Source organism: Panthera tigris, chromosome C1, assembly GCF_018350195.1.
Source record: "Panthera tigris isolate Pti1 chromosome C1, P.tigris_Pti1_mat1.1, whole genome shotgun sequence".
In the NCBI taxonomy this organism is placed as follows: Eukaryota; Metazoa; Chordata; class Mammalia; order Carnivora; family Felidae; genus Panthera; species Panthera tigris.
The window spans coordinates 68,579,282-68,602,942 of NC_056667.1; the positions used below are offsets into that span (position 1 = coordinate 68,579,282).

At 38.2% G+C, this 23,661-nt stretch overlaps 1 long non-coding RNA gene across 1 annotated transcript; it reads left to right on the forward strand.

Moving 5' to 3' along the window:
• The first annotated feature begins 897 nt into the window (after positions 1-897).
• LOC122241468 lies at positions 898-13,885 on the forward strand. The gene is made up of 3 exons (XR_006221637.1): positions 898-973; positions 12,065-12,202; positions 13,802-13,885. It is a non-coding gene; the product is annotated as an uncharacterized LOC122241468 (long non-coding RNA).
• Positions 13,886-23,661: the final 9,776 nt, after the last annotated feature.

Here is a 23,661-nt window from a genome sequence, read left to right on the forward strand (position 1 = left end):
GCACAGTAATTTATCACATTGGGGAAACTGCATCTAGCCTCAACAAATTAAAGCCAAATTTGATTTAATCATTTTCATTTTAACAGAAGCCATTAGCATGGCAGGATTAAGAATAAATTCTTTGTTTTGATTATTTGTGTGGAATAAATTTATTGGATTCCTTACCAAATTACTCTTTACATTCTTCGCTGCTCTGGCCATGATTTGTTTATTAATGATTGAGGTCACCACCCGATTTATGAACAAAAGCATCTGTCCTACTCACAATACCTCTCATGAAAATTCTTGGTGTTTATTGCCTTGTAATGAAAGCACTGATGGTGATTAGTGTCAACCAAGCCTCTAAATATTTATATATTTGATTCATAAAAGTTTTCAAAGGGTGAGTTTTGTTAAATTTGAGCTCTTGTAAGTGTGCGAGTTATGTTTCTCATAATAGTTATTTTCTGACGCCCAGGATGCAGTTGGGCTATATTGGATGTTGGAATGGATCTAGAGTGGATATCAATACTTAAAATTTATTGAGGGTTTATTGTGTGCCATGCATTGTTCTAAATGCTAGAGGTGCATTAATGTTTTGGGTTGTCACAGTGATCCTGTGAGGTGCTTATGTTTCTGATACCCAGTACATAAATGAGGAAACTTACACCCAGGTAGATTAACTCACATAATGTCCAACAGTCAATAAACAGAGACCCAGAGTGCATTGCTAGGCAATCTGGTAATAGCACTCACTCTTAACCATTCTACTCTACTGCCTTTGACCTAGGTAATATCCTAGCTGTACCCCTATAACTCTTGCTGTGTGCCAGGAACTCTTCAAAGTCTTTAAATTTTAACCATCACAACAACTCCATAAGAGAGGTACTATTATTATCTCTATTTTATAGATAAAGAAACTGAAGAAGAGAAAGTTCTGTTAACTCATCCAAGGTCACATAGCAACAATCACTGGAGCTAGAACTGGATGCATGTATGTAGTTCATCTTCTGAGCCTCTCTTTTTAAATACTAATTTGTTTAACTTTTCATAGGATGCATATGTTTTGTAATTTACTAGTTGTGTGCAATTTGGAAAGTATTTTCTCACATATAAATGGTCATAAAATATTTGCTTCACAGAGCTGCTATGAAGATTATCAAATCAGTGTTGATATATTAAAGGGTTTTGGAAAGTATACACTGAGATAGTGAACTTGGAGATATCTTCGTCCCCCTCCTCCTATGTAGGTGACCATCATGAGGCATCCAGCCAACCCTTTCAGGCCTCTGTTTTTTCTAGTGAGAGGGCTTCTTTTTAAGTGGTTTTCTGGGTCTTCTCTGGTTCCATGACTTTAAATACCATGTGTACATTGATGACTTTTCGTGTACAGTTTTTGCGTGGACCTTTTCTTTGAACTCCAAAGCATGTCTACAACTGCAACTCAGTATCTCTGCTTGGATGGCTAGTGGTCCTCTCAAACTGAACACTTCCGATACTGAGCTCTGGATCAAATGTGCCTTGTTCACCACTCACTGCCTCTCCCTACCAACATCTGACCCCTGCTCCTTTCCCAGCCTTCTCATTTAATAAATGACACCTCTACTTATTCAGTTGCTTAAGCCAACACACCTAGAAAGTTATTTTTGACTCCTTTCTTTCCTTCATACCCAAATATTGATTGAGCAAATTCTCTTACCCTTACCTTCAACAGACACCCTGCATCCAAAGACTACCATTGTATAGGTACCATCACCCTTGTCCAAGTGCAATCCTCTTTCTTGCACCTAGGCTACTGAGCTAACTAGCTTCTGTTGTCACTATTGACCTTTTAAAGATGTTGATTGAAGATGTCACTTTCTTGCTCAAATTTAGACCAACATCCTTACCTACATGGCCTTACATAATCTGAACCCTGCCTCTCTCTTCCACCTCATCCTATCTTGTTCGTTCTGTGCTAGCACAGTGGTCTTCTTGTTTTTGCTCACACATGAAGTGTGTTTATTTTCATGGGGTTTCTCCTTTTGTTCTCTTCCCACTGATATTCTCAGGTCTAGTTTTTTCAATCTCATTCCTGTCTATGCTCAAATGTCCCTACTTCAAAGGCATTCTCCTTGACATGTTCACTCTCTCTAAAGCTCTAAGCTTCCCATCCCATCATTTTCAAGTATTGCTCTTGGCACTAACTACTGTTGAACCATATTTTATATATTTATTTTTCTATTATCTGTCTTCTACAGCAAAGCGTAAGCCTTCTGAGGTCAGGGTCTTTGTCTTGTTTTTCATTGCATGTGTAGCAACTAGAACACAGACAATCAGGATATATTTCCTAATTGTATGCATTCCTTGTAAGGTATAGCATAATAATTCCATGTTTAGCCAATGGTAATTGCATAATCTATAAGCTGTTTGGGGGGGGGGGAAGTGGGGAGCTGCCATTTTATATATCTTGTGCTCTTAGAGCACTCTTATTTGCCAACTTTCACATATTCTCTGGCCTCGTTCCTGATTAGTAATTCTGGTTTCACTCATGGGTTGGCTGTCTTCCTAACTTTCAATATCTGGCTCTGTTTTCTGGCTTCTGCTCCTATCTGTCCATTCGGCCATGGCATCTCTGTGGCTGATAGAAACCTCCCTATTGGATATAGCCCCACACCTCCTACCTGGAATATTGATTGCTCTCACAGGCAGCTCCTGCCAAGAATTGCCAGCCCTTCTGTGTATCTTGAATTGCTAATCTTTTGACTTCTAGTAAAGAGGGTTTGATAAATCGTGGTCCCTTTTTTTTCCTCAATTAAGATAAATTTTTATTTTTATTTATTTTTTTGAAGTTTATTAATTTATTTTGAGAGTGAGAGAGAAAGCATGCATGCCTGCGTGCATGTGAGCAAGGGAGAGGCAGCGAGAGAGGGAGAGGGAGAATCCCAAGCAGGCTCCACGCTGTCAGCACAGAGACTAACGTGGGGGCTCAATCCCACAAACTGTGAGATCATGACCCGAGGGGAAACCAAGAGTCAGAGGCTTAACCTACTGAGCCATCCACATGCCCCAGGATACAGTTTTAAATGTGTTCATAACTGGTGGACATACTTGCCAATCTTTATCTGCATTATGTCTGAAGTCTCTTGCCTAACCAGTGCTTGCATCACTGAGAATAAAGTACGGGATCTTAGTAGGAACTTTAATCCCAACAACATGTGTGTTCTGTTACCTTCCCCTAGCATTCAGAATGATTGTCTTTTTTGCTATTTACTACTTACGTGACCTTGGACAGATTTCATCATTTCAGTGTTCTTGTCTACAACATGGCAATTAAAAATACTTACCTATCAGAATTATTGTAAACATTAAATCAATTGAAATTGATACATTAAAGGTATTTATATAGATGATGGACTGTGAATCAGAAAGATTGGGGTGTTAGTGCAGACTCTGCCTCTTACTAGCTATATGAGTAGCTAATATTAAGCTTCATAAAGATACTACTGTCCCTCCCTCTGATATTGTGAGAACTGAATTGTAAAACTTACACAGAACACCAAAGTGATGATCAAACTTCATCTTTCACCCCATATGTCCATGCTCTGGCCCTATTTCTGATTTTCATTCTGGTCCTCTGGGAAACCTTCCCAGACAATTTGCTACATCCTTGCCATTCTCCTTCTCAGCGAGTTAGACCTTGCTCATGTATCTCCATACAACCCTTAGATCTTTTTTAATTCGGTCATCCTGGGCTGCCTCATAACTTAGCAAGAATTTTCTTTGGCCTTAAATCCCTACTTTTGACTGCTTTCACAACACTGAACTCATATGTCAGTGTTCACTCAGTTCATTCTAAAGTTAGCTATATCCCTGAACTTTGTGGTTTTGAATATTCTCCACCTTCCTCCCTAGCCACAGGGAGAAGGTCATGTATCAAGTTCTTTCATGACAGTCAGGGAAGCCCAGCATGTCACATACATGTACCTGTAGGATGCATAATTATAGCCAGATATTCAGAACATACCCAGGAGAGGTATAAAAATAGCTATTTCACTTTAAATTTTGCTCAATTTATTGCTTCTTTTTGGATTGATCAACAATATTTTACAATTGTGTCCATACACATTTGAGAATAAAATCCTTCTCTGGCACTGTAAAAGGAACCTATTGATGATTTATCTCCTTGGGTAAAAGACTTAGAGCAGTTATCTAGCTAATCACTTACTTTTAAAAATCCAAGAATGCATTAATTGGACATTTCCATTCACTGGGGCAGGATGCCAAGGAGCTACAACCCCTGAAAACCAACCCTGGGGATGCTTATTTTCATCTCTGTTTTTTACTGAGTTACTACCACTTTGTGGCTCTAAGTTTGGACCTGTTTGAAAATTATGTCACTGTCAATTACATATAAACTTTATTGTGGTTAATCTACAGAAAATAAACTGATGACAGTGAGAATATTGTGTTTATACATAAATATTTTACTTAAAAGGTGTTCACAGTTCTTAGAGATGGGACAAATGAATCAGCGGCTTTGGGGGTTTAGAACTATAGGAAAAACTTATGCCTTCCCTGAAGACATTTTCTCTCTCTCTCTGTCTCTCTTAGTATATTTTATTTTAGGTTTGCAAATAGGATTGATCAAGAGATAGCCTTAAAAAGTACTCAAAAGAACTTAAATATATTTCTGAGAAAAAAATTATACAGAGAACCTTGATTATTTTGTTGTATTTATGAATTTAAATTAGCATTTTCATAATTTGTTCTAAGCAATCCTAAACTCAGTACCCAATTTTGGTATGCAGTTTGAAAAAAGTAAAGCTTGGAAATTACTTGCAAGAATGCCTTAAAGTAATATCAAAATTGGCTAACATTCACTCAGGATCTATGATTTTGAGATTATAGTCTCACTGGTACTATTTACCAATGGCAAGACAAGAGTTTAAATCTTGTGTAGAAAATCTCTGCCGTTTTTCAATTTGGTAAATTCAGAAGCTAAATAGTATTACAACCTAAAAGAATTAGATGCATCTTTTTACCTATAGTTAATCTCAAAACAACAAAATATAGGAACAAAATAAATTAATACATCTACTTTGTGGGGGCCATTTTAAACATTTAAAAGAAATTATTGAGTAATGCTTTTAAAATTCTCATGGGAACTATAAATCATAGTGAATTGCTCTTTTGAGACACTACTATCATTAAAGAATTGCAAAGATAGTATCTTTATCTTGCAGAGGAGATAATATACAGAATAAAATACATACCTGTTTTAATAAGTTGGCCAAATTAGCCTCTTGTAATTATAAGAATCTCCTTAAGTGTTTTTTTTTTCCTTTTGACCATAGTTTTTCTAGTACACTTACTTTCATGAGACAATAATCTTGTCTTCGTAGTGATGAGGAGATTATTTTGCACTTACATCATCCCTTTCATCTGAACATGTCAAAGTGTATTTAATTATCCCATTTTACAGATGGGGAATCAAAACTCTTAAAGTGTGAATGACTTGTCCAGGCTCACAGAGAGTCAGTGGCAGTCAGCTTAAGAATCAAGAATGGAGATTTGCTCCACTTGTCCAAACACAAGAGATTGCTGTCATTCTGGATACATTTCATGTATTATACTTAATAAGGAAAAGTGACCCACTGTGTTTAATAAACAGCAATGGACATATAATCAGTATTCATTCACAAGAATTATTTGATTGTCGATGGAATGCTGTTCTATTGGCATTGGCCAGAATGACAGCTGTAACATATGTGTGAAACAATTAAAACTTGAATCAGTCAATATCTCAGAGGACTCCAGATCTGGTATCATTTCAGTGGACAGAAAAGTAGAGAAAGGAACACATTATTTAAGGGTTGAAATGCTCCCACTCTACATGCTGGAAATTTTCTGTAATCTCAAGTTAGTTAAAGTGACGTCATAATCTAATTGTCATAGGGTTGTAAACATAGACTTTCTCTCACTATTGCTAATGTGGCTACTGTCCCTGTTCAGAGACTAACTTGGCCAATATCGAAGGGTAACAACTATGTAGCCCCAATCTCAGGGGGATTAGTCTGCTTAGTGGAAGTTGTTTAATTAGTTTTCTTCCATCATGGAAAGGGTAGCACTTTGATGTAACTTGAATTAAAAACTTCTTCTGGATATGGACTTGCCTTTGCTTCCCACAATCCTTCCATTATCACCATCATCTGTTGATTGTTGAAATGTCTTATTCATTTTCATGGTACCTTGTCCAACATTACTTAAAACCCAAAATTTTATTTTACATTAAAGGAAGGATTAGCAGCAAGCTATAGATAAAAGAAGGGTGGACAGAGAAAAAACAAAAGAATGTAGAAGAAATAACTATATATTTACAAATGTACATATCAGAGCAAGGAGGAAATACTCATAATGATAATGATTACAGTCCTCATTTATAGTGTTTATAACCTTTCTTTTCTGCTCCATATTTCCTTTGACCTTGGCAAGCACCTCAGCTGGTTATGATTTCTTGCCTGTTGGGTGACTCAAAAACTTCACTTCTAAAGTCTGTGACATTAGTGTTCTTACCTATTTTCCTATCTGTTGTTGAAGTTTTACATTAACTTTTATCATAAGACATTGGAATACTTATAATGCCCAAGATGATCTGCTTTCAGACATATTCCTCCAAGACTTCCTTATGTAAAAGCAACACAATTTCCTATTAATAGTCAGAACCAGTCACCAAATCCAGTATAATAGCACTCTTTTTGCTTTTCATTCACTAACATCAGGAGCTTACAGTTTCCAGTTTAATGGAACCATTGTTTTATCCCCTGGTGGAAACATATCACTCTTGGGAACTTAAGACTTCTAAACCAAACAGAGCTATAAGTTGCAAGAATGAGAAGTACACATTTCATTAATGGATAATTAAGACAAATAGTAGAAGTAGTTACTCCCATTTCTATTCTTTGATTCCCAGACATATGAATCTTAGGTATGAGGGAAATTCATACTTTGGTTACCGATTTCAGAGTACAGACCATGTCCTGGAGAACACTACCCTGTCTCTGCAAGGTATTGTCATCCATTTGGTGCTGCAACTGACTATTCAAGTGGCCAGTTCATCATTCTGTCAGGTTAGCTGCCTCAGGGTGGTGGGAAACATGGCAAGACCAGTGAATCCATGAACATGAGCCCATTGCCACACTTCATTTGCTCTAAAATGAGTTCCCTGTTGAGAAGCAATGCTGGGTGGAATACCCAGATGGTGAATGAAGCATTCTGTAAGTCCACAGTGATGGTTTTTGCAAAAACATTGCAGGAAGGCAAATCTATATGCCGAGTATCTATTCCAGTGAGAACTAAGTTTTGTCCCTGCTATAATGAAAGTGGTTAAATGTAATTTGCCTGACACTTGGTAAATAGCTTGAGGATCTCTACCATGTGAGGAACGCTGCTCTAGGGACTTAGTGTAAGTCTCTGATGTTGGTCAGATAGATATTTGTCAGTGGCTGTAGCCAGATTGGCCTTGATAAGTGGACATTCGTGTTTCTGAGCCTATGTGTAGCCCCCATCGTTGCCACCATGGGTGCTTTGTTCATAATCCTATTGGACAAGAACAAGGGTGAATGGGGAAGATATATGACTGATACTCAAGCAAGTTATTGTGTTTATTTGAGTATTAAGACTGTCCTCTGCTAATGTTGCTTTTGGTGAGTCTTTACATGGAACAAAAATATATCCTGGACCAATCAGAGAAATCTGTGCTCATATCATTCCCTCAAAATCTTTCTTGCCACTAATTTTCCAGTTGTGCTTCCTCTAAGTTTCTGATCACTCAGACATTACTTGTGAATCAGTGTAGATTCATACCTCTTGCCATCACTCCTTGCAAGCAAAATTAACGACCAGGTACACTATTTGAAGTTCTGCTGACTGGTGGATTTTCTTTCACCATTCTCCTTTAAAGTTACCCTTGAGTGGGACTACAATGCTGTGGTCATCCACATTAAAGTATTGCCAGCATATCATGCAGAACCATCCGGAAACCAGGCCTAAAGTTTTCTTCTTTTATCATTTGGCTGTAGGAAACTCTCCATGAAGTCATAGGCATGGGTTGAAAAACAAGAAGCAATGCAGTAGGTAGGAACTGGGAAAATCTGAGATACTTATTCATGTAACTTTGTTGTGCTTTTGGGATTTGCTGAAGCCCAATCTTCCATAAAACACCTCTACTTGAGGGTGCTTGCCCAAATAGCTGGTTGGGTGAGACAACGCTGAGTTTGTAATGGCGATCTCAGATTACACAGTAGTGTGGTGTCCCCTGGCCAAGTATTGAGCTTCTTCTACTACCAGAAGAAGCCGGAAGCTGTTTCTTAAAGGAGAGTAACTGTGTACAGAGCATAACTTTGCTCCCAAATCCTAGATTTTTGAACTGTGATTTACCTACAGTGTACTGTGATTTACCTACTACAGAAGGAGTGCCAAAGGCTCAGTACCTTACTGCTGTCTGCCACAGATACTTCATATACCATCAGATCTGCTGGATCGTATGTGACATTCAGAGATACATTTAAAAGCCCAAGTTAGGGGCGCCTGGGTGGCTCAGTCGGTTAAGCGGCCGACTTCGGCCCAGGTCATGATCTCACGGTCCGTGAGTTCGAGCCCCGCATCAGGCTCTGTGCTGACAGCTCAGAGCCTGGAGCCTGTTTCAGATTCTGTGTCGCCCTCTCTCTGACCCTCCCCCGTTCATGCTTTGTTTCTCTCTGTCTCAAAAATAAATAAACGTTAAAAAAAAATTAAAAAAAAAAAGCCCAAGCTAGTCACATAGAAAGAACTACATGAGAAAGAGAGTATCTCCTCATCTTTACCCAGGTATACATTATTGTCTCAAGTGTTCTAAGTGTGTCCCAATCAGGTGTCCCAAGTGTTCTGAGTATACATTACTTGTTTGTATGAAAATGGCTAAAAGACACTTTGGATAAGCAGAGTTGTAGACTTAATAAAATTAATTGTAATCACAAGCATTATTACGAGAGTGTGGCCTGTTCACGTGCAAATTAACTGATGTGGAACTCTTTCATCATGACCTTAAGGCTCCACCTATTTTCCTGTCTGCGTCCAGATATAGTTTCTATTTACTTAAAAATAAGAATGTGATAGAGTTTTTCTACTGTAAAATTATACATGCCCATGATAATTAGTTAGTAATTTTTTTTAAGGAATTACAAATCACCTACACTCTCTCCAAGGAGAGTTAAGTAGTGTTAACATTTCTATAAGCCTCTGTTTTTATATCTAACTTTATGTACACAGGATGCATGTGTACACACATACAATTTTACCTGCTGTATATACTGTTCTATAACGGCTATCCTCATGTGGAAATTTATTAGGAAACTCTTTATTTGCCAAGGATTGAAAATGTACATTGGAATTGCTGAGCAGTACTCTGTTGATTACATATTCTATATATACTATATTTTATTAATTGATTCCTTATGAATATTTAGTATTTTTTAATTTTCTGTGATAAAAGTGTTTCAGTGAACATTGTGACAGATATACACACATACACATGTAAATATATAGATATAGGTGTGTATTTGTCCAATTATCATATCAGGATATATTTTAAGGAAAGAAATTGGTGGTTATTATACATTTAAACATTGACACATGTTACTGAATTCTTTATCAAAAGTGTGTGCCAATTTGTGTCCCATGGAAATTCCATGAGAATGGTGTTCTTTTTAGAGTAGGACATTTATTTAAATTAAAAGGATGTTAAAATGGAAAGCTTTTCAAACCTTTAAGAGCAGAATTGTTTGCTCAGCTTCTTTCTTTCTTTTAAACTAAGAATTTCTTTTAAATGTGGAAGGACAATAAATAATCTTATTCCCTAAATGGTTTTGATATGTGGCCAGAACTGGGGTAGATTCAGCAAGTTTCAGACATTTTTTCTATTTTCCTATTTTTTGGCATTCTATGGGGATTAACAAAACTTTTTTTTTTAAATGTAATTGCTAAGTTTCTTTTCTTGGAGAAAGAATTATACTCTGATTTTCTGGTAAATATCTAAAGCTTATCCATCTATTCCACATCATTTAATAATACTCAGAGGCACTCTTATCCATAGATATGATGGAATTGGATTTCTAAGTCAGCAATAGGGAACTTTTGAGATAAACTTCTTTTCTTAGAGCTGAAACCTGAAGGGGAAAAAAAAAATGCTTACAATTTTGAGGATGTATACATACTATTGAGGGGAATAAGTGGAGAGAGAGAGAGACAGAGAGTAAAACCAGAGGAGGAAGTACCCTGAAATTGTCAAGAATGAGTAATAAGGAAGAAGAGTAAGAAAAAAAGTCAGCTTTCAAACTGAGGCACAATATTTGCCTAATAAAACAGTGAATTTACCTGAAGTTGTAATAAAGGAAGTGAATATATTTTCTTAAGCAAAGGTGAGAACTGTATGTTTTTCAAATTTGTCATCATTGTACTCATTCATGACCAGGCCTCTAAAGATATTTGACCAACTCCCATTGTTTAGATCTCCATTGGTCTTTTTCTTCCTCTTAATGATTGTGTAGAAACAAAATAGTATTCTGCATCCTCTGGTCACTTAAAGAGTAGATTTGTCACTTTTAGGTTAAAAATCCTTGTTTTAACATGGAATACTCTATATTGGCAAAAATGGGTCCCATCTTGCAGCGATCTCGACAGACTGCCAAAGTCCTACTTTCCCTGGGCTCTTTTTGCTGAGGCTCTGTCTCTTGAGAACCCAGATGTCTTTCTGCCTGCTGAAGAGACCCCCCAGACTGGTGCTCCGCGGTGAGAAAATATGTGCCTCCATAATCACGATCTCAGACATGTCTCACTATTTGTTTCATCCGGTTTTATATTTTCTAGAAGGCTGTCTGTCACTCCAAATGGCACTCATTTTGAAATAGTTAAACCCAAGCACAGAAAAATGTAAAGTGGTTGGATGAGGAACCCGGACACCTTGGGCTTGGACAGGCCTGAAGTTTTGTCTGTGTTTCTTCCTGCTCCCAATTTTCTGTTCATTCCTCTCCCGTTTCGTATCTCAGTTCCCCTACCCCCAACTTTATTTGCATCTCCAAATTTGACTCTGTGCGACCTTTCAGCTCCAGAGCTTATAAAGGCAGACTAAATACAGTCAGTATCTGCAACTCTACATTCATTTTTCTCAAGAGAGGGATCCGATTGGGCTGACTTCCAAAGGAGAAACTTCCCTGTCGCTGAAAGAATTCAAGCAGAGACAGGTTGGTCATCAGTCAAAGTAGTAGAGAGAGTTCTAGTTTGGGCATGGAAGATGAACCAGATGACCCCTAATTCCTTTCAGCTTTAGGACTCAAGTAATATATCTTTGCTTAAAACCCTCTCCCTAGAAAATAGCTTCCAAAATAAACACCTACATCATTACTCTTTCTTCAATCTCTGTCAGAAGATTTGCTACTGTCATCATTGAAAAACGATGTAGAACATTCCAGCAATTTCAATTCCTCAAAATGCCAGATGTTATGTTATTAATCATTTATATGTAAATATATATGCATCAATATACATGTATATATGTATTTACATACGTGTAGTATGAGATATGCATAGCTTTATGGTGCTAGATAAATTCTTTCAAAGAAAGAACTTTGTCGTCTGAAATATTTCCATTACAATTAGTAAAACCCTACATGTAGTCCCCAAGTAATAATCAGGACAATTTAGCACTCCGTCTTTGTGTGGCTACTATCATAAGTTTGAACCAGGGGCTTAATACATAGGGGTAGCATTGCTAAGGAAACCATTCCCTTGGTATCCACGTGTGATTAAAAAGCTTTGTCTTGCTTTTGTGTCTGACTTAAAGGTACTATATATTTCAGATAGAATTAGCATAAAATAAAAAAAAACAAATAAATAAAAGAAAACAAAACAAAACCCTAAATACCTTTATTTTTAATAAACTACCCTTTAAAACATAGATTAGTATAAAAGTTTAAGCAAAAATTTAATGAGATTGCTTCTGTGTGTCGAGCTTCTGTCCCTTCACCTACAATCAGCACCAATTGATTAGACTTGTTCTGTTTTGTTTCAGAGGAAAGTGGTTCTACTATTTTTATTCCACCCTGTCTCTAGAGGTAAAGGGATGATGTCAAGCAGTCTGCCGTATTCTCTGGAGGGAAAAGCCAACGCCTTCTTCAGATTCTACTTTCTTTCTAATCCAAGACTTTAGGTATTGCCTCTCTAAAGCGGTAAAGTGTTTCTTCAAGCTTTTATTCTCCTTTCCCCCCCCCCTTTTTCTTTTTCTTCCTTTTTTTTTCCATTGAGAGCTAATTCGCAAACAAAACAATGCAGAGACCTTAAAGATTCAGGTTGATGCATTTTGACATTTGTATAGTAAATCAACTTTTTTTTTTTTTTTAGTTTTTCCTTTTTCTTCTGTATTGGTTTTTTTTCTTTTTGCTGTACATATATTATTTTTAGTGATTTCTCTAGATATTAGAATATTCACCTTCCCTTATCACGTTTCTTCAAGTAATATTTTATTTTTTCACAAACAAGGGAATAATTTTGTGTCCATACACTTTGCTTTTTCCTCTCCTACAACTGTTTCCCCCTCTGTTGTCATTTATTTTTCTTATAGACCTATTATTATTATTTTTACTTGAAGTGGCCAGTAGTCTTTTAAACAAGAGTCTTATATTATTCCTATGCATTTACTCTTCCTGTTGCTTTTGTTTTTTCCTGATGATCAGGTCTTTCCTCTGGTATCAATTTCCTTCATCCTAAAACACTTCTTTAACATTCCTTGTAGGGCAGTTCAGTTGGGAGTTAATTCTCTAAGTGCATTTCTAAATATTTTTTAAAAATGCTTCTATTTCCCTTCATAATGGATAGATACTTTTTGCTGTCTATGCAATTTTAGGATGTTTTTTCTTTTCTGCTCTTTTCATATGTTGCTCAGCTTTGTCCCAGCCTCACTGCCATCACTCTTCCTTTTAAAAAAAAAAATTAATGTTTATTTATTAAAAAAATTTTAATGTTTATTTTTGAGAGAGACAAAGTGTGAGTAGGGGAGGGAGAGAGAGAGGGGGGGAGACAGAGAATTTGAAGCAGCCTCCAGGCTCTGGGCTGTCAGCACAAACCTGATGCGGGGCTTGAACTCAGAAGCTGTGAGATCATGACCTGAACTGACGTCAGACACTTGACCAACTGAGCTACCCAGGTGCCCCTAGCTACCAGTCTTCTTGTTGTGTCTTAATATATAATGTATCTTTCTTCTTTGGCTGAAATTTTTGCTTTCTGTTTTTTCTCTGATTTTCAGCATTTTGATGATCAAGTCCCTAACAGTGGTTTTCTTTAAATTTGTCCTGCTTGGTATTCGTTTTGCTTTTTGGATCCTCGGTTGATACCTTTAGTCAATTTTGGAAAATCCTCAGTCATTTCTTTCTCAGTCAAATATTCTGCTCCATTTTCTTTTCTTTTCCATCTTATATTCCCATTCTTCATATATTGTACCATTTCATATTTTAATATTGTCTCACAGATCTTGGACACTCAGTTCTGATTTTTTTTTTTTTGACGTTTTTTTTTTATTTATTTTTGGGACAGAGAGAGACAGAGCATGAACAGGGGAGGGGCAGAGAGAGAGGGAGACACAGAATCGGAAACAGGCTCCAGGCTCCGAGCCATCAGCCCAGAGCCTGACGCGGGGCTCGAACTCACGGACCGCGAGATCGTGACCTGGCTGAAGTCGGACGCTTAACCGACTGCGCCACCCAGGCGCCCCTCAGTTCTGATTTTTAATTTATAGTTTTTCTTTGTATTCTAGTTTGGATAATTCCTACCGCGCTGTATTCAAGTTCAGTGATTATTTCTACCGCTGTGTCTAGGCTCAGGCTAAACCCACTAAATATATTGTTTATCTGGTAATGTATTTTATATTTCTATTTGGTTCTTTCTGTTTTTGTGTGCGTGTGTTCTTTTTGCTCAAATTCCCCAACTGTTTATGCACCTTGTCCGCTTCCCCCCAAGGTTCTTTAACGTATTTAAATATAAGAATCCAGGATTTGAAATCCCTGTCTCATAACTCCAATACCTATGCCATTTCTGAGCCCACTTCTATTGTATCTTCTCTCTTTCTCTCTCTTTTTTTAAAAATTTTTTAACGTTTATTTATATTTGAGAGAGAGAGAAAGTGTGTGAGCAGGGGAGGGGCAGAGAGAGAGACGGAGACAGAATTTGAAGCAGGCTCCAGGCTCTGAGCTGTTAGCGCAGAGCCCATTGCGGGACTTGAACCCACAAGCCCTGAGATCATGACCTGAGCCAAAGTCAGATGCTCAACCGACTGAGCCACCCAGGCGCCCCGGTCTTCTCTTAAATGTAGGCAACATTTTGTTGATTTTTCATGTGTCTTATATTTTTAAACTATATGCCATGCAGTGTGCATGAAAGAACACTTGACACTGAAGTAAATAATAATCTGTTTCCCAGAAAAAGGCATATTCCCTTCTGTCATCTGCTGGAGTGTCCAGTGGTGTCAGTCTAAACAGCTAATTGATCCAGGTTTGGGCTTTTGCAGCTTTAGGGAGTTGTACATCAACTTTAGCTTCCAGTGTTTGAGGAACTCCAGATTGCTTCATGCTATAGAGTTCTTCTGCTAGCTTTCCAAATTGTAGGTGATCTCTCTCTCCTATACATGCAGCTGTCTCTTTTGTTAGTCACTGGTGACTTCTTTTTTCCCTCCAGTTCCACGCTTGGCTTTCTGTACCTTAGGACTACATTCTCCACTCTGCTTTCCTGCACTAACCTTTGGGAGACCTCTGCCTTGCACTGGGTCAAGGCTCTGAGTGTTTAGAAGGAGTTTTAATTATCTTCAGTCCTCCGATTATTTGTCGAATCTTTTGCAGTCAGTGACCTCACTAGATGAAGGCTCTGAGGTGTGCCCCAGAGGGATTTCCCTCTGCTCTGCTCCACAGCCCTGCCATTGACTTACACCAGAGGAGGGCCCTACAAACCACTGCGGAAAGTTTCTTTCAGAGTTCCTGCCCGGCTCCAGCCATTGGCATATTATACCTGTGTGTTTGGTGAAGTGTCATGGAAAGAGCTGGCAAGTAGACGCAGGCTCACTCTATGGCATTAGTGATTCTCATCCATCACACCAGCCCACATGTGGTCACCACAAGTTTGTTAAAAGTTTGGCTGGTTTACCCTTCCCGGCTCCTCTGCTACTCCTATAGCACTGAAGGCAGCTGTAGTTCTCTTCCAGAAAATTCATCACTTTTTAGAATTTGGTTTATTTTTGTTTCTTCAGCTCTCGTATTGCTTTCAAATCTATGATTTTGTAGTTTAGCTGGCTCGTGGTTAGGGTGGGAAAGATCGTACCTTGAGACTTTCCATATCCTGACCCAAACTGGATGATCTCTCTTGCTCCCTTTTTAGTGTCACTTAAAAAAAAAAAATGGACTTGTTATTTGAGACTGTAAGTGACCATGATATTTACAGTGTAATTTTGTTTCTTCTCTTTGTTACCCAGCCCTGGATATTCTAGGGTTTAAAGCCGAAATAATGATTAGGTGATTAGGTGCCATCTGTGATTCATGTACATCTACTGGTGAACGTTCAGCATGTCTCTTTCTCTATGGCAGCCCAAGCCAAAAAAACTCAAAACACAACAAACACATCTAATGAGTACAGAGCAATTCCTAAGAAAACAAAATGAGCTGTAAGCGTGGGGTTCTTGTCCCCAGTGATTCTTGTACAACGTCAGATGTTATCACCTGTGCTATAATCCACAGCATAAGAAGTACGCTGCTCTTGCTTGAAAAATGGCAATTGCTTTCCTATAAACAGTCTTGCCAGTAAAATAAAATGTCATGGCAACTCCAGAATGGCCCTCTTGGAGGAACATCTTCTCTTCGTGTGATTAGGAAAAACAGAGAACAGAGGTTGAAGGTTTAGGAATGATAACGAAATCTAAAATCTGTGATTTCTTTAACATACACAGAAGAGTCAAACTAAGCACTAATGTTATAGCTTGAAAAGTTAGGGAAACACATAAAAGCATTGGGTCACAAACACTCTGCCAGCAAACAGGAACCAAAAGAAGTGATATTTATCAGTCTAAATAGAAAGCTAAGTGTTCTTCCCACGTGTAGAAGAGTGTGTAGAATATGAGCCATCTCTCACTGGCATAGTTTTGAAGACACTGGAGGTGATTTGATTTTGAGGAAAAAGGGCAAAAATTTCCAAGAGCAAATGGCTTAAATGAGTGAGCAGAAGCTGTGTATGGAGCCCATGGTAACAAGAAATGGCTTAAGTCAGAGAATATGAATCAAATGAGATGCTTGCAGACCTTTAACTATAGCAGTGCTAGCAAGGCCTCTGTAATACTTAACACATAAAACAAATTATAACAATATCCTTAAGATTACCACACAAGTAATAGTGCTATATAAAAACTCATAAAAACGAAATGTATGGCTACAATAACCATATTAAAACAACTACAGTTTTCTCTTAAATAACCATATAACCCATGCTTGGAGGTTATTATGCTATTTAGTGATTAAGCTCAAGAAGCAATGTCTTCCAGCCATTTGAAACTGAAGAAGAAAACGAAAGGCCAATTTCTTTCTTTTCGCTGGATATGGGGTGATAATGACCTCAACTGGGAGTAGAGGAGTTGAGGGGAGCGGGGCAAGATGGAAGAACAAACTTCTCTTTGAGCACTTCTTTTCTGAAGATACAAAAGAACAATTCTTTTGATGAAAACTGTAAACACACACACACACACACACACACACACACACCCCAAAACCAGTAGAACCATTTAAATGTATGAGCAAGAAGACTTTTATTTTTAAGGAAGTATACACGTCAGGACCTCATAGTTACAAAGCACAACACATCTATATTGATGACCTTTTCTGATTTGCTATTGGTGTAGAAGATTTGATCTCTATGATAAAGATATTTCTGTGCTTCTGGCAGCGAAAGTAAGCAAAAATAAATACACATTATAGTCATTTGCAAGCAGAGCTCAAAGATATTGCATGAAAACTGCATTAATTTGCCTTTGTACAGGATGTTGGAGTTTTGAGCGAGGCTATTAATATGTACCTCTTCTCTACGCAAGTTCGGAGCCATATGAGAAAGAAAAAATTAAAAAAGGGAAAAATCAATAAGATAGAAGAAAAATTAAGTTTTGTTACTGATGAAAGCTGAATCGAGGACATGGAATGTATGTGTGGCCACAGATTTGCTAATACTTTACCTTCTGATTACACAAAGTTACTTCCCAGTCATGGCACACCCAGATGGCTGTAGGCCTCTGCCCACTGGGGCTTTCTCCTTAAACTTATAGTATGGAATAGCAAAAAAATATATGCATCTTATAAGTGGCTGCTTCCAAGAGAGGCAGGAAGGAATTGAGCAGAACATGGTCACTTCCTCCTCTCAAACACCCCAACTAGGTAGATGACTCCTCCTTCTAGGGTATGGATGAGAGTGGGAGAGAAACCAAGAGTGATATTCTAGAAGTCCCTTCTCATGGAAGTATGGAGGTTCTCATAAACACAGGTCATTTAATACTCAGACAACTTTATGAGCAAAACTCTTTCCCCTGAATCATACATGAAGAAACTGAGGCCAAGAGACACAAAATGATTGGCTAGATTAAAAGAGTAAGATAAAGAATTTAGACTTGGGCTGAGGTATTTTCCTTCTATGCACTTGAAAAAACAGTCATTTTTGACTTGTTTTCAGAGACCAATGTGTCTGATGTCCTTAACTGCAGTTTCCAAAATAGTATTAATTCTCAATTTTTATTAATTAATTAATTTATTTATTATTTTAAAAAATGATTTATTATCAAGTTGGCTAACATACAGTGTATACAGTCTAGTCTTGCTTTAGGAGTGGATTCCCATGATTCATTCCTTACATATAACACCCAGTGCTCATCCCAGCAAGTGCCCTCCTCAATGCCCATCACCCACCTCCTCTACCCTCTCAACCCCCCACCCCCAACAACCCACAGTTTGTTCTCTGAATTTAAGAATCTCTTATGGTTTGCCTCCCTCTCTATTTGTAACTTATTTTTCCTTCCCTTCCCCTATGGTCTTCTGTTAAGTCTCTCAAATTCCACATATGAGTGAAAATATATGATACCTGTCTTTTTCTGACTGACTTATTTCACTTAGCATAATACCCTCCAGGTTCATCCACATTGTTTCAAATGGCAAGATTTCATTATTTTTCATCGCCGAGTAGTATTCCATTGTATATAGAAACCATATCTTCTTTATCCATTCATCAATTGACAGACATTTAGACTCTTCCCATAATTTGGCTATTGTTGATAGTGCTGCTATAAATATTGGGGTACATGTGCCCCTAATGAATCAGTACTTCTGTATCCTATGGATAAATTCCTAGTAGTGCTATTGCTGGGCCATAGGGTAAAAGTGGAGGTTCCTCAAAAAATAATTCTCAATATTAAAAGCGACACTTCATTTCCACCTTCTCGACACATCTTTTGTTTTTATGGATGGCTTCTGATTCTGTATGCTATGTCAAAATATAAGATGAAAATCACAGACTGGGGGAAATTCATCTTATATTATCTGATGTCAATGAACAAAGGATCTCTGCCGATTTGGCTTTGAGGATCTTTGACTTTATCTAGCAGGGTCATGGTATAGTGGAATAGAAAGCAGGTGTGGCATTATTACAGGTTTCACTGCTGTTCTTATGACTCCTAGGTCAGCTACAGTTTCACAAGCAGCACTGGACATTGCAGGCCTCCCTATGCAGGAGCTTGGCTCTCCTAAATGTAATGGCATGGGAGAACAAAGCACGTGCATCCTGTGAGCAGCCTGTCCAAAGCAAGGAAAGAGGAAGAGTGTGGCCTGGGCTAGTGTCGTTTATTCCTGTATCTAACATCATCATAAGGTAAGTTCCATCTCCTCCCTTGGGAAAAATGACTAGAGGAGCCATGAGAGTCCAGGACTTTCATATTAGGTGGCTTCCTCAACATGGAAGGAGTCCTCAGGTATGTGTAACAAGGCATAGGTCTGATCACACAATGTCCCTACACAAAAGAAAGCTCTGTTGGTTCACAAGTGAAGTTTGAAATCATTACCTTCTCTATTGCAGATTTCTCCTGGTCTCATTTTCCAGGTTTATACTGCAGGCATCCATTGGTAACCTCAAGACTGTGGATCCCATTGCTCATTAAACATTCCATGTGCTTTCTCATGTTTGTGACTGTGCTCTCATCAACAAATATTCATTGTGCACCTAACATGTGCCAGGCACTATTTTAGAAAATTGAGATAAATCAGTGAACAACACGTACAAAAATACGTGCCACTGTGGATTTTATATTCTAGTGGGAGATGGATCATAAACAATATATATTGGAAAAAGTAAACTTACAGTATTTTAGAAAGTGATATGTGCTATAAAAATAGAGCAGGATAAACAAAACCAGAAGTACCAGGGGCACTGGGGAGAGGAGAAGACATTTTTAAAAGGGTGGTCAAGGTAAGGTTCATTGAAAACTTGGCATCTACCATTAGTTTCCTAGGGCTTCTGTAACAAATTACCACAAAGCCAGCAGCTTGCAACAACAGAAATTTATTATTTCACAGTTCTGAAGGCCAGAAGTCCAAAATCAAGGTGTTAGCAGGATTGCTCTCCCTCTGGATGGTCAGAAGAGAATTGTGCCTTGCTTCTTTCAGCTTTTGGTGGCTCCGGGCATTCTTTGGCTTTTGAGTGCATAACTCCAATCTCTATCTGCATCTTCATATGACCTTCTCTTTGTGTTCTCTTTAACTCTCTCTGTCTTTATTTTTTCCTTTGTTCATTTGTTTTGTGTCTTAAATTCCACATATGAGTGAAACTGTATTGTATTTGTCTTTCTCTGATTAACTTATTTCACTTAACATCTTACTCTCTAGCTCCATCCATGTCATTGCAAATGGCAAGATTTCATTATTTGTTATGGCTGAATAATATTCCATTGTGTGTGTGTGTGTGTGTGTGTGTGTGTGTGTACATATATATCACATCTTTTTTCAAATATTTATTTTTTTTAGAGAGAGAGAGAGAACGAGAGAGAGAGAGAGGGAGTCCCAACAAAGGATTCCATGCTGTCAGCACAGAGCCCAATGTGGGGCTCAGTCCCATGAACCGTAAGATCATAACCTTAATCAAGAGCCAGACACTCAACTGATTGAGCCACCTAGTTGCCCCTATATACCAATATGTTTATCCATTCATCAATCAGTGGACATAGGCTTCTTCCATATCTTGGCTATTGTAAATAATGCTGCTATAATATAGGGGCACATGTATCCCTCTGATTTAGTGGGTTTTTTTTATTTTTGGGGTAAATACCCAGCAGTGAGATTGCTGGATTGCAAGGCAGTTCTATTTTTAACTTTTTGAGGACTCCCCATACTGTTTCACAGTGGCTGTACCCGTTTGCATTCCCACCAATGCTGTATTAGTGTTCATGGACAGAGCTTATTTTAGATTCATCTGTGTATCCCCCATAGGATTTAATATAGTGCCATGTATATATGACGTGCTTCTTTGTACGTATTCACTGAGTAAATAAATGAATGCTAACTGTGGTCATATTACCGTAATTTCTTCCTAGAAAACAGTTCTATTTTCTTTAAGTACAATGCATTGTCAAGCTAAAGAAAACTATTCTTCATTTTCTAATTTTCTCATTATGGAACTTTGTTGAGAATCCTGCTGCAATATGATATTCAGCACAAATCTTCAGGAAAAAAATAAACTTTTACAAAGAAGATATTTGGACATGTAAGAAAAGGAAGAAAAGAGATCCTTCCTTTTCATCTTACCTCTTGGGTTTTGTCTTATTGATGTCATAGCACCAAGCCCATTCTTACCATTTTTGCTGCCAGAGAGGAATGATGGCACATTGCCCGACATACCAAATTACAATAGTTTTATTCATATCGTGTCTAACTATAACAATCAAGAACCATTTGCTTATAGTACAATTATTTGTGGCTTGTCATTGTGTGAAGGCAGAGTGTGACATTAATGAAGTGATTGGAAGGGGAGTCCGTATGGCATGGTTCTGAATTTACGACAGTGTAATCACTATCTGCCAAGCCAGGACAGGCGAGACCATTTTTGGCAGATTCAATGACAGCAATGACAGCATCTCTGTGATGCCGAGAGAGAGAGAAAGAAACAGAGAGAGAGAGAGAGAGAGAGAGAGAGAAATATCTGGCATTATTCTTGTGGTACTTAGCTTTTAAATCATAAATCATGTTTGACCCTGTGTCCTTAGTCATTTTCAATAAGAAAGCTAAATTCTGTTTACTGTGTTAATTTTCCTATTCTGTCTGAATAAAAACATTTATTAGCAGAGATTACTCTCTTTTTTATTCCTTTGCCCATGTTTGTCCTGTCGTCTCACAGCCTAGCTTTAAAGATAATACAGACAAGTTCACAGGTACATTCTCCCTTGTGTTGATTGAACTTATATTCAACGAGTGCCCCAGGACAAAGTCTTCTATGGAGAGTAATGCTTGGTTGATGAACATTTTTTTGTGTTGGGATGCTTGACTTTCTTTGCCACTTGAGATTGTTACTTGTCAGCTGTGCCTCACTCCTTCCCTCTCTCTTCCCTCTGTGACTAAGATCCCTTCTTCCCTGTGGAAGAAGAACCCAGGTTACACTCCCCATACTGCCCTTCTCTGTGTGGTCCCCAGTTAAAGTTTGACAATGAGAAGGCAGGGAGGAGAAGTTATTCTCAGAAATTATTCTCAGAATATTGTGTCTATCAGGTGTGGTAGTTTCTCGGTCTATTCCAGGAGCTCAATGTTCACGGTCAAGGTGGCCAGACATGGCAGCCTCTCAAATTCCTTTCCAAAATTCCTGTGTGTCCCATGGTTGTTGCAGCTTCTCAAACTTATTTTTTTGAGCTCCTGTGCCTCCATCCACTGCAGTGCTCCAGGTAAAAATGTCCCGAGGACTGTTTCTCTAGTCTTCCAGATGTAGGCGCAGCCTTCTAGAACTTCACACCTCATGTTAGCCCCACCTTTTGGATTAAGCTCCTTTCTGTCTGTAATACCTGTAGTCTCTAGCTTTCTTTTTCTCTCTCTCTTACTGAAGGAAACACAGACTGATATACTCATCCCATATACATTTTCTTAGTATCTAAGGTGTATTCCAATGCTGGGCTGGACTCTGAGGCTGAAGAGCTAAATATATGGTACTGCCCTCACAGAGATGAAATCTAGTGAAAAGTCTAAAATGTGAGCACAGATTACAAACGAGAATTTGTAGGAAGCTTACCTAATGCAGACTGGGGAGGTCAGGAAGCACCCTCAGGGAGAGGGAAGTATCCCTACACTAAAACCAGTGAGGTCTCTTAGGAGCCCTTATTCCCATAGCAGAAGCTTATCTAAATTTTCATCTAAATTTTCAGAATCAACATATTCCAATCTCTCTCTCTGACTACAGTTTACTTTCTATGACTTAACTGTAAATGTATTTGTCAATAATAGCCAATAATAGCAGTTTCTCTAAAATCATTCTGAACACAGAAATACCTCAGCATTTAACTTTTTTTAAATTAAAATTTTGTTAATGTTTATTTATTTTTGAGAGAGAGAGACAGACAGAGCATGAGTGGGGAGGAGCAGGCAGAGGGGGAGACACAGAATCCGAGGCAGCCTCCAGCCTGCAAGTTGTCAGCACAGAGCCCAACACAGGGCTCCAACACATGAACAGAAGCAGGACATCATGACCTGAGCCAAAGTCGGACACTCAATGGACTGAGTCACCCAGGCACCCCTGGGCATTTTGTCTTTGTATGCACAGAGTTTTGGAAATTTTCCACACAAAATGCCTGAGTGTTTTCTCGCCTTGTTGAAAACAATTCGACTTCCATCTAAGGAATCCCTGAACAGGGCTGCTTCAAAGTTCACTCAGTGACTGAGCACTCCCATCCAGGACTGTATCATCAGCATAAAGATGCACACTGAAGTCAGAACACTGCCTTGTCAGCTCATTTATAAAGATCATAAATAACAATGGTCCAAGGATTGATCCCTGAGGAACCCCCATAATGACATCCATTAAATCTGACATGACACTGTTTAATAACACAAGTGGTGTATGCCCTCTTAAGTAGCTAGCACACCAATTAATTAAGGATGATGCCATACCTAGTCCATTCCATTTATCCAGCAAAGAAGTATGCACTACCAATTAGGAAATGAAATGATGTTTGAAGCAACACTAAGTTATGTATCTAAGAGAAGATCTTTTGACTTGAGCTGTAACCCTGCGATAAGATGACTGTGTGCACACGCCCTCTCCTTCAGAGAGCTGTGACTGTGTTGACATCTTATTTTAGTAAGGAAAGAGAGGCATGATTTTAGCTTGGAAATGACCCTTCGACATCACATCCAGGATCTTCTCCAGGAAGGCATACTTAGACATAATTGCAGTAGATGAAGCTTTGAAGTAATAATCTTGGATGCTCACTTAAATAGTTAATAGGACAATCTAGTCTACTGGTACTTCACAGAAGGCATTTCCACATCTTCACAACATTGAATGAAATGCAAAATGCTGTCCAATGCCAGCTTCCTTTGCCAATTATTTTCATTTGAGGAGCTGTAAATAATTGCT